The sequence below is a fragment of the Schistocerca nitens genome, chromosome 3, assembly GCF_023898315.1.
Source record: "Schistocerca nitens isolate TAMUIC-IGC-003100 chromosome 3, iqSchNite1.1, whole genome shotgun sequence".
Classification (NCBI taxonomy): Eukaryota; Metazoa; Arthropoda; class Insecta; order Orthoptera; family Acrididae; genus Schistocerca; species Schistocerca nitens.
In genome coordinates, this window is record NC_064616.1 from 319,013,066 (window position 1) to 319,022,206 (window position 9,141).

Sequence of the window (9,141 nt, forward strand, 5' to 3'; positions counted from 1 at the left end):
AGCAACGTAGCATGAACCCTTGTTGCTCATTGTCCCAATTGCATTACCAAGCAGGGTCCCTTCCTTTTCCGGAATGAACCCGAGTGTCGTTGAAATTCAAACGCCAGCATTAAAGTAATACCATTCGATTTCACTGCTTTAATTTCAAAGTTCAGTTAAGGTATTCATAGCTGGCTACGATATTTAAATTACACAAGCACAACTTAAGAGTGCGAGTTTTGCTACCGTATTTTAGCTTATCTGTGACTGCAGCTCAGTTTGGTACGTACTAAATTTTACTATTGTTAATTGTTCAGAATCATTTAATTCAAGTTCAAAGTTAAATCTCTTATTTCTAAATTGCGTAGATTCAAGTAGCTTTTGAAATGATTGTTGAGGTATCCCAACACTAACCGTATTTTACTGAATTTCGATGTGCTTCAGAAACAAAGCTCGCTATTAATTTCAGTCACTAAATTAACTTTCAATTTTCCGGTTTTATTAATTCTTTTGCTAAATGATGTCAGAGTGTGGCGAAATTTATTACTTCTGACAAACTTTAAGTTTTCACACTACACGTGTCAACCTTCAGTTGCCACGCTTCTAGTGCTAATTAATGTGTAATAACCTTTCTTTTTCAGTTACTATAGTAATTGTCCATAGGACTGGCGACCATAATTTCCCCCAAATCTCAAATATCTAATCACCGCTAGTTAATTGTTAACGTAATGGCCACACATTTAATTTCTTTATGAACTTTACACCGTTTCAAAATTAATTTCCACCAGTTTCATTTGCATTTTTCCTTTCATTTAGATGTAACCCTTTCCTCCCTCTTTACCGACAGATTAACTTCGGTGACGATTGCTTTTCCCAAATTTCCATTAGGTACACGCGGTTTAATTTTTCACTGTCATTAAGGTCGATAAGTGAGGGGGAGGTTACAAGGAAACACTAAGGATTCTGTAAGATCATAGGATGTGGGCATAAACTAAGGTGCTGGTGGTGTGTGGTGTGGAGATGACAACAGCTATGGCGTGAATGGTAGGAAGCAAATGAAATAGGGGACTGGATTGTGGATCAAGTCATTGCACCAGGATGAGGGGATAGGGAAGGGTGGGGAAAGAGGTGGTTGGGGGGGACCTGACATATGTTAGTAGGAAAGATGGATAAATATCAGGGCTTATTTCATTGTCGGGAGATGGGAGGGGCAGGGGGTTCTTAAAATTCCTCTGGTTGTGTGTGTGGGTGTTGAGTTGATAGAATGAGTCGGTATAATCACAGCAGCATTCGAGGATAAGAAACTGGAGGGCCAACAATGGGATTGTTGAGGTCGAGTTTTGCGAATAGAGTACGATACACGGATGTGTTTAATGTGGATGAGTAGTGCTGTTAAATTTATGAAATAGTAAAGGATCCATGTAAGGAAATGTAAAAGTATACAGGTTGTGTTTAATGATTTCGAGAGAGGGGTAGGACTTTATGGAAGCGGATTTCAATGCAACACTGACGTAGTATAAGAGAGATCTCATCAAGGTTCTACAGACGTGGAGGATATGGCAGGGGTGCAATCCAGTGTTCATTTAGCTACTTTTTTCATTAGTTCAACAACGCATGTCTTTTGCACTCCAAATAAAAGTTCGTTGTTCATCCCAAAATTATATCTGTGAAGAGGTATCTACTTCAATACATAACTGTGTACTGTCAAAAGATGGGACTGAAACAACACATTACAGCCTTACGCATTGAAGGCAGTCAGTTGCATTCGGTGCTCAGACCGGCGAGCCGTACTTCTCTGGCACAAAGGACTTGAAATTACCTGCAAACAGCTGGCGCTGACGCGTCACCCGACGCCAAACTTAGTTCTTCGTGACGAGGGCCCAGCCAGGTCGCTACGTGGCCGTCACACACCTCGTCTGTACGGCTGCAAGAGAGCTCTGTCCACTGACAAGTCACAACGCAACCCACGTTACACACCATTTCAGCATCGAAATTAGTAGAAAGACACCTATCTTATCCAGGCGCTAAGCAAAAGAGACTTGAAAACTGTGTAGTATTATTCTTTCTGAACCATCATGCATCCAGTATGAAACGGATAAATGCGAAACTTTCAAGATGTACTGAACATGGCTTCTATTTCTCCTCGTTTCATTTCTTACAAGAGAAGTCAGAGTCGACATGTCGACAAGTGATGCAATTTATTTGACACTAGTAGCTAATGCCATTTGAAATGAACAAGTAAAGCCGATAGCAACTAATGTTCATCAGTGTTCTTGTCCAAAGGTAGATTTTCACATGGTAACTCCCCATGCTCCCCTGTTTTCTACCATCTTCTTCAGGTCTGAGTAATTTCCGCTTCCTTTTATTTCATCTACATCTACTGTTACATGATCACTCTGAAACTCACTATTAAGTGCTTGGCAGAGGATTCATTGAACCACCTTCAAGCTGTTTCTCTGTGGTTTCAGTCTCGAACAGAGAGCGGGGAAAACAAACTCTTAAATCCTTCAATGTGAGCTCTGATTTCTCTTATTTTCTTGTGATGACCATTTCTCCCTATGTAGGTGGGCACCAACAAAATATTTTCACACTCTCAGGAGAAAGTTGGTGATTACAATATGATAAGAAGATTCTGCCGCAACGATAAACATCTTTGTTTTAACGATTGCACCCCAATTCGCATATCACATCCGTAGCACTCTCTCTTCTGTTACGCGATAATACAAAACGAGCTGCCCCGCTTTGGACTTCTTCTCTGTCAGTTCTATCTAATACGGATCACACACCACACAGCAATATTCCAGAAGAGGGTGGAAGTGCGTGGTGTAAGCAGTCTTTCTTGTAGACCTGTTGCATTTTCTAAGCGTTCTGCCAATAAATCGCAGTGTTTGGTTTGCTTTCCCCACAACATTATGTATGTGATCGTTCCAGTTTAAGTTATTCGTAGGTGTAATCCCAAAGTATTTAGTTGAGCTTACAGTCTTTAGATTAGTGTGATTTGTTGTGTAGCAGTGGAGTCATTTTAGTACTCATGTGGATGACATTACACTTTTCATTATTCAGAGTAAATTGCCACTTTTCGCACCATACACATATCTAGTCTAAATCATTATCTATTGGTTTTGATTATCTGATGACCTTACAAGACGGTAAATGACAGCATCATCTGCAAACACCGTAAGAGAGCTGCTCAAGATTGTCTTCAAAACCGTTTACATAGATTAGGAACAGCAGTGGGCCTATAGCACTTCCTTGAGGACGCCAGATATTACTTTTGTTTTACTCGATGACTCTCCGTCAGTTACTACAGACTGTGACGCTTGTGACAGGAAATCACGAGACGATACTCCATTGACACGCAATTTGATTGCATTCACTTTTGAGGAACGGTGTCAAAAGCCTTCTGGAAATCTAAAAGTATGGAATCAATTTCATATCCCCTTCGAGAGCAATCATTACATCCTGAGAATAAATAGCTAGTTGTGTTTCATAAGAACAGTATGTTTAGAATCTGTGTTGGCTGTTTTTAAATAAACCGTTTTCTTGTAGTTGATTCATAATGTTCGTACACAATATACACTGAAGAAGAAAAATCACAACACGAAGAAGGGGTAGTGCGACAAAATGAAAGTTGGTAGGAGTGTTTCTGCATCTGAAAGATGATGTTTATTCATATTTTGCGACAGTCGGATAAGAGTGGTGTTAAAGACGCTACTATGAGAATGCAAATCAGGTGTGCTTGAAATACACGCTGTAGTTGTCTTGAGCGTTAGTTACCTATGATATTGGGCGAGGTGAGCTGATGTTAGTCAAGAATGCCTTTAAGTCGACAAGGACTCCATTATCAACAGCTCACTGAGGTTGAACGAGGTAGATTAATAGGGCTACGAGAAGTTTAATGTTTCTTCTGCGATATTGCAGGAAGACGTGGGAGCAATGTAGCCAGTGTACGTGATTCCTGGGAGCGCTGATAACGAGAATCTATGGTCCCAGGAAGACCAGGCTCTGGACGACCACGTAGCACTAACTAGATGGAAGATCACTGTGTTTGGCGTATGCCTGTGGCGCGTCATACTGCATCCGGAACAGCAGTCTGAGTAGTAGTTGGCACCACAGTGACACAACGTACAGTTACAAATCGGTTACTTCGAAGGACAACACCGAGCCAGCGGCCCTCTAACGAACATTCCACAGGACCCAAAACGCCGTCATTTGCGACTTCAGCGGTGTCAAGCGAGGGCTCATCGTAGGGTAGGGTGGATGTTGTAACGTAGCAAATTATTACGCGTTTGTCATCTTGCACTGAAATCGTAGCTTGCCGTGGAGCCGGGAGGAGAGCAGATTTTGGTTTTGACGCTGCATCCAATACGTAACACATACTCTCTATGAATCTGAAGAACCTGAGATTTCAAATCAATAACTTCAGTGAAACTTCCTGGCAGATTAAAACTGTGTGCCCGACCGAGACTCGAACTCGGGACCATTGCCTTTCGCGGGCAAGTGCTCTACCAACTGAGCTACCGAAGCACGACTCACGCCCGGTCTCACAGCTTTACTTCTGCCAGTATCTCGTCTCCTACCTTCCAAACTTTACAGAAGCTCTCCTGCGAACACAGTTTTAATCTGCCAGGAAGTTTCATATCAGCGCACACTCCGCTGCAGAGTGAAAATCTCATTCTGGAAACATCCCCCAGGCTGTGGCTAAGCCATGTCTCCGCAATATCCTTTCTTTCAGGAGTGCTAGTTCTGCAAGGTTCGCAGGAGAGCTTCTGTAAAGTTTGGAAGGTAGGAGACGAGATACTGGCAGAAGTAGAGCTGTGAGACCGGGCGTGAGTCGTGCTTCGGTAGCTCAGTTGGAAGCCGGCACGGTAACTCAGCGTGTTCGGTCAGAGGGTTAGCAGCCCTCTGTAATAAAAAAACTGAGTTAATCGATCAACAACGAACCTAATCGGCTGTCTTACGACGTCCGCCCCGAGCAGATACAACGAACAAAAACTAACAAAATGAGATTAAAAAAAAAAAAGTTGGTAGAGCACTTGCCCGCGAAAGGCAATGGTCCCGAGTTCGAGTCTTGGTCGGGCACACAGTTTTAATCTGCCAGGAAGTTTCATATCAGCGCACACTCCGCTGCAGAGTGAAAATCTCATTCTGCAATAACTTCAGTGTTTTCGGAGATATAAATTTTTACCTAAAACTGATAAAAACCGTACTGGGACTGTGAACTTGACATAGAGACTGTAATGTATTCATCTAAAGTATCAAGTGAAACTACAATGAAAAGGATAGGTTAATCTAATCTACTCGTAATTTTCAGGAATTTTCCTTAGTTTCATTACCACAGACTTCTGACGTAATTAAAATTACTTTGGAGAAATATTATGTCATCGTGTTTTGGTTGCGTGAGTGTTTCGCAGAGACTGAAAGAGTGAATGAAGGACATACGTAATGTGAGGATGTGGTATTTTATTAAAATTAGGGAAATGTATGTGTGAGAAAGCTGTTGTGCAAGAGGGGAATTTGTGATGTATATCTGAGTGAGCTTGATTTTCTAAAAGGCAGCCTGGAGGGGCGTTGAGTCGTAAATTTGTTAGTACTTTAATTAGTGGAAAGGAATAGTATTTTGTTTTCATTAAATTTCATTTGGTTTCGTAATTATAAGATTTGTAGTCTAAATTACTTGTGGCAGTGTGATTGGCTGACATCAGAAATGCCGGGAGTACTGAAGTACTCGACATGATCTGATTGGGCGCTTAACATACTAGCCAATAGGAACTCAGCATTTCCCGCGCATTTGAGTGGGGCTTTGTGCCTCAGATCTATGAGTCGAGAGAGTCTCTCGGGAGCCGTCTTCCGGTAGACACCTGCTGTACGCTAAACCGCGCTGAACAAATTTGCACCTAAATGAAGAAATTTGCTAGTTTGGTCGGTTCTCGTGTCGTTAACGAAAAAGACTACGGTATTGAGTATTTTGTGATAGCTTGGAGATATCGAGTGTGAACATCTCATGACGTACATAAACTCCGCGTGGCGTGTTTTGTGCAGATTATGAGATATTATGGCGAGCACTTCTTTACAAGAAGCCTGCTGAACGACTGAATGTGTTAACTTGTAAGCAGTCGTGGGTCAGTGACTAGGACGTTCCAAATATCGGTTCGGACTAAATATCTTACGGCTGCTTTCGGTTGTGAACTTGTAACAGAGACAGTTAGAACACTCTGTAATTAGTGTCGGGATGTTAAACAAGGACTTGATAGCCATTTTCTCTGTTTTAAAGATAATCAACCAACCTAAAGGAAATTTTAGACATTTATTCAATGGAGTGATGCAAGAATCCTGAACACTCGATAGTTTAACTAACTTTCAGATACTGCCCATGAACTGGAGTTACGTGGCCTTCGCGTGGTAGGTATTTAGTCGCATTTTCGTCAACGCTGCTTTTGTCGGCTAAACCAGTATCTACCATCGCAGAGTGAAGGGGTAAACAACCTGAAACCTATCTAGATAGGTGGATAGATTGTTTAAAGTATCGCGTGAAGGACCAACCCTCCCTGCCGCTAGGTTTTTTTTGTGTATTCTGATGAGAGCTGGTTCTTCTTCGGTGCCAGTGAGGACAGTGTGTTGTTAGGAGGTGGCCAGTTGAGGGCTTGCAGCTAACTTTTCTGAGTGCTAGACACACTGGACCTACAACTAGAATTATAATAAGGGGTGCCATTTTGATTGTCAGCAGGGGCACCCTAGTGTTTATCCCATGCACCACGACTACAAACGTATACTGCGGTCAGGTGATTCGACCTGTTTTGCTGCCATTCATAAACAGCATTCCAGGGGGTGTTTTTCAATATACTGCTGTTGTAACACAACATGCTCTATAGGGTGTGAGTATGTTACGTTGGTGTGCGTCCAATCGAGGACATATGGGACATCATCGGACGACAACCACAGTGTTATCCACAAACAGATGTTACACCAGGTATTAATGTACCATCACATCACATTTGCAATGGCTTATCTCGCACGTACATTAAGCTGTGCTCCTGCAATTTTAATCACTTAAATATGTACCCAGACAATTGTATTACCGAAATTTCATTATCTCACATTAATTATTTTTTGACTTTGCAATTTTTTCCTGTCGGCGTTTGTTCAAAAATCCTACTGCAAATCGATACTAGCGATATGGCTCTGTAATTCAGTGTATTACTCCTGTATCCTTTCTTTTGTGTTGGTGTGATTTGTGAAACTTTACATTCTTTAGGTACAGATTTTTCAGCGAGCGAGTGGTGGTATATGATTAGTAAGTATGCAGCTTTTGTATCAGCGCACCCTAAAAGGAACCAGCCAGACTAGTATACAATCTGGAGCTGGAGCTTTGCCACTACTAAGTGAATTAAGCTGCTTCGCAACACTGCGGATATCTACTTGTAAGTGACTCATGTTGGTAGGTGTTCTTGATTCAAATTCTGCAATACCTACTTCGTCCTCTTTTGTGAAGGAATTTCGAAAAACTGTTTAGTAGCTCAGTTGTTGAGGCAGTGTCATCAGCAACATCACCATTATTATGGTGCATTGCCGGCACTGATTACGGGTATCATCTCTTATTAACTTATTTTGTATATATCTCTCAATTGTCGTGATAATATTTCTCTGAATTTAAACCACATCTGCTCTGCCCTTACATAGTCAGGTTGGAAGGAATAGATACTGTCTCTCAGGAAGAGGTTAAGCGAATTTTTGTCTGCTTTTTTTTAAACAGAAGTATTTTGCATTTATTTTTGGTGTGTTTGGATGTTATGGTATTCAATCTCGCGATAACAGTCTTGTGGTCACTAATTCCTGTATCCGTCATGATGCTCTCTATTTGCCTAGGATTCTAAGATCTCGTTCTCTTCCTTCCTATCAATGTCTTCCCACAAACTAATCCTTCCAAAGGGTCTGTTAGCAAGCACTGTCATCTCAATAAATGTCTCGTTAAGTTTTTCCTTTTTCTTATACCCTGTAGCAATCTGCTCCTCTCACAAAACAATGGAACACTCTTTCGTTACTCACTCTTTCCATCCAGTTTATCCTCTTCTCTCTCCTCCACGTCCACATCTCAAATGCTTCTTGCATTTTCCGTCCTCTCGTCTCTGTGTGCATGTTTATGCCCCATATAGTGCCACATTCTAGACAAAATACTTGTCAAGCATTTTTTGGATCTTTATCTAGCTTGCCGCTTAATAGTCTCTTCTTTCTATTGATTGCTTCCTTCGCTTTCTCGTCTTTATGACATCTCAAGTACTCAATAATCATACTGCCAAATATTTAAATGCTCTTACTTGGCTAACAATAAATTCTCCTATCTTAATAAAGGACAATCGCCTTGGTGTGCCGATTACCACACTCTTTCTTTTTGGTGCATAGAATCTCGTACCATATTCCACTCGACTTTCGTCCACATGTTTTGGCATTTTATTTACAGTTTATTGACTTTCTACTGTAAATACCACGTCATCAGCAAATTTTACATGTTCTATTCTCTTTCCACTAATACCTATTCCTCTTTCTCCATCTAAGCCTTTCCCAATTATATCTCCCACGTTTAAAGGGGAGAGGTAACAACCTAGTCTAACGCTCCTTCCAATGCTGCTTCCTTCCGGCATTTCATTTTCAATTCTTATTCTTACTTTCTGTTGTAAATATAGATTCCTTATCATTCGTCTATCCCTCCACTCCACTCCTATTCTTTTGAAAATGTCCATCAGCTTGTCCTGTTAAACTCTGTTGCAAACCTTCCGCAAATCAATAAAACAGCATAATTTTCCCCACCTTCTCAATATATCTTTACCCTATGATTCGTAATAGGCCAACAGCATCACTTGTTCCTTTTCCTCTCACAAAGTCGAACTGTTCTTCCCCAATCCATCTATCCAACTTGCCGTAGAGCTTTTTCATTCAGGATTCCAGCACTTCCAAATCTGCATGAGAAATTAAACTGATAATTCTATGCCCATCACATTTTTTCGTATTTCTCTTTTTCTCAGTTGGCATGATTTCCGTTGCAAGAGAATCATCAGATTATTCCCCTTAGTCGCCTATCTCATTCAGATGTAGACTAGTTCTTTCCTTCGCCTGTTTCCCAAGGTCTTCAACACTTCTGCTTGAAAATTATCGATTACACAAGCC